Genomic DNA, 3,462 nt, shown 5'->3' on the forward strand with positions numbered 1-3,462 from the left:
GCTTTCACTTTAGTGTCAAACAGAAAGAAATTGAATCCAAGGTTCACAACGTGTTTAAGTATATAAACAAGGAATTAACAAAAGGATCTATTTTAATTGATGGGAAAACAAGGGAAACTTCCAACCGTGTTTTTTTTTTTTTTTTTTTTACAGTTTAATAAGTATTTTAACTTATTTTCAAATCATTTAGTTTGTTTAAAGTCTAATTTTGTACTTCTTTAATGTCGGATGTTATTTTGGTGCATATTTAACTTAAAAAATATAAATAAATTGATAAAAACTACATAGGTGAATATCAATTCTGGATGCTGTTGACTTCAAAATGAAACTTAATTAATATTTAATAAACCTGGCCTCTTTTCCCAAGTCGAAGCGATAAAAAAGGAAGCAATTACCCTTGCGTTGAGGATAGATCCGCTCTTACGCTTGCTTGCTTTCGTAGAACTACTTTATCGCTAAAGAGATCAAAATAGAAGCGGGATAAGTAGGACACGGAGATGATAGAGTTGCTTGAGTAGGCGAATCTTTATGTTGCTAGCGAGCCAGCTCAAATATGGGAAGCTGGAATAGCTCAGTTGGTTAGAGCGTGTGGCTGTTAACCACAAGGTCGGAGGTTCAAGCCCTCCTTGTAGCGTGTACCTTTTTATTTGTTTTGGACATATATGGTACTCACCCGTTTTATCCATTTATCCATTTTGAATCGTAGGGCCTAAAATATTGAATTAATAGCCCATATTAGTTTTCGGCCTAGGGACGTTTCTTGGTTTTCTACCTGACATATAGGTTTCGCCCATGTTGATGGCTCTCAATAACTGTAGAATCTTAAAGCTGTGAAAAATGGCCTTTCTTTGTGAAGGCTTTGACCCAAAAAGAAAAACCAATATGGGATAGTAGGAAATATGTTTGTGTTTATTCAATTTTTCCAAAATAAAATAAAAATAAATATGCACTTTCTCTGTATTCCCTTCTTTGTGGGAAATGCATGTTTTCACTAGGTCCATTTGTCCTTGTGCTTATAAAGCTAAATCGAATTTTTATTGTATATCATCTGGGAAAGCACTTATAATATTTACATAAAAATCATAATAATTACTTTTTTTTTCTTTATGCGGCAATCCTAAGTAATGATAATGTTTAAAGAACCACCACACATTTTTCGTTCCTAAAAATAATGCTTGTTAGAGGTGACATGTATTGCCTGATCCTAATAATGGTTTAGTTAAGATGTTCTAACATTACCATGGCTATTTTTCTATCCTATGTTGATTATAGAGACGAATATGTCGTTTTTCATTTTTGGTTTAACAGGCGAGCATGTCTTGTGGAGAATAATGAACATAAATCTAGTAGCGAATTTCGTTTTATTTGTATGTATCAAATTGGTTCAAGGCGTTGGTTGCGTACAATGAGTTTAGGGAACTGAGTTTAGCTAAACTTGAACAGTTTGAACTGGGAAATATCTTTGTAGATAGCCTCTCGGAAAAAAGAACATAAGTTGGCAAAGGGTTCAATGCTTTGGTGGCAAGTGGCAACATCTGTTTCAAGCATTTGAATTACCCTATCAGCTTATGTCCCAAAGAGTCAATTTGTGGCCAAGAAGCGGTAGTTGTGGATTGGCCATTCATGGCCTATTTTGTTCGGTATTTCCCAAAAATATGAGGAACAAAGAATATGAGCAATCGAAGCTTAGCTCGTTACCTCTAATTTCTCTGCCCCTTATCGTAAACTAGTAACAAAAAGTCCAATTTTAGCAATTGGTTAGTTTAAGTCTACTAAATTCATAATTCATAGGAAAAAGGTATGTATTGAGATAATGAGATTGAAGGCCTATTCATACCTTGACAAAATAAAGGTAATATACATTCTCTTATAAATATACATCCTTGATTTTAATTTTAATTTTAATTTTATCTCAATTGACCTTTATCTCAATTATTATAAATCACAAGTATTCATTAGTTTTATTTTATAAATCACTTCAGCAAACATAAAAAATAGAAATAAAAATAAACTAAAGATCCATTGAATTTTTATGTTTTAATGTTTGAAGAAATAAATTATAATCAAAATTACTGAATAAAAAATATTTAATGATCAAAATAAATTATTAAAATTTCTTTTCATTAAGTGATTTAACTTGAATTTAATAGGAATTATTTATAACAGGAGTAAAATTTATAGATCAATTAAGACAAAAAGTTGAATGTTTCTGTTTACAAAAATGGGTAACGTTAAGTATCAATTAAAATTAAAATAAAGTTTAAAATTTTTATTTGCAAAAGTTGAAAAAATTAGGAAATTTTCAATACTCTTTTTCTAATAATATATTTGTAATTTTATATTCATTTAAGCATGTTTTACATTAATAAATTTAAGCGCATTCAACTAAAATAAAGCTATTAAAATAATGAATTATGACTTTCAAAACAGGTTGGCTTAGCTTATTACACACTAAGATTTTTATTTGGGTTGACCTAAATCAATTTAATTGAGACCTAGAAATTTACTCTTCCAACTCAGCTTGCTAGCCATTTTGTTTTAACAATTTTTTTTTAATTTTAAATCATTATGAATTAAAAACAACTATCATTAACAAACCAAATGTCCAAATTCAATGACCAAGTATCCAAATTCTTATCCCATTTTCAATTTTTCTTAAATTATAACCTAAAGTCCATTCTAATTTAATAAGTAGAAATTAAAATAATAAATTTTAAAAATAATCAAGTCAACAAGCAACGACGTGAGCCAGTTTGTACTAGCTGAAATTCAAATCAGGTTAAGTTGAGTTAAAAACTTAAATTGTGTTCAAAATTTTCAAAATTAATTCATTTGTTTCAGCAAATTACAATATATCAGTTAATCAAACTCAGCCCATTTTGAGTTGTGAATTATGACAAAATTATGTTAAGAATTGTGATAAAGGAACATTATTTAATATATTTTAAAAAAAAATTAAACTAACATCTTTAATTTTTATTCAAAAATTTATTGAGAGACAACATAGAGGAGTAAAATATTTCAAATTAATTTTTAAAATTAAGTACTAATTAATTTAATTCTTACAATTAAAAAGCAACAGTTTAATTCCTAAAAGTATTAATTATATTATTTTATATTTATTGTTAAAATTTCAAAATTGAAATGACTATTGTTTAATTGTTTGAAGATTAAAATAATTATCACCTAATAAATTAAGAGACTAAAATGATTTTTTGTCTTAAAAATTAAGCTTAACAGTCATAATTTTAATGACTAATTTAATATATCACTAACATAAAATAAGGAAAACTTTGTTCAAACATTTACAAGGAGAAAGGTTAAGTAAAGAGTAAAATTTTACAAACAAAAAAAATAAACAAACAAAAAGTGGATGATATATCCCAACCAATAAAGAGGATATCCTGAAAAATACCAAAAATAAAAATAAAAAATGAAAGGTTGAATCGAATCTAATACATA

At 27.7% G+C, this 3,462-nt stretch overlaps 1 non-coding gene across 1 annotated transcript; it reads left to right on the forward strand.

The window, feature by feature from the left end:
- The first annotated feature begins 560 nt into the window (after positions 1–560).
- On the forward strand, positions 561–634 carry TRNAN-GUU. The gene has a single exon. It is a non-coding gene; the product is annotated as a tRNA-Asn (tRNA).
- The last annotated feature ends 2,828 nt before the right edge of the window (positions 635–3,462 follow it).

Source organism: Abrus precatorius, unplaced genomic scaffold (assembly GCF_003935025.1).
Source record: "Abrus precatorius isolate BTA unplaced genomic scaffold, Abrus_2018 Scaffold2, whole genome shotgun sequence".
NCBI lineage: Eukaryota > Viridiplantae > Streptophyta > Magnoliopsida > Fabales > Fabaceae > Abrus > Abrus precatorius.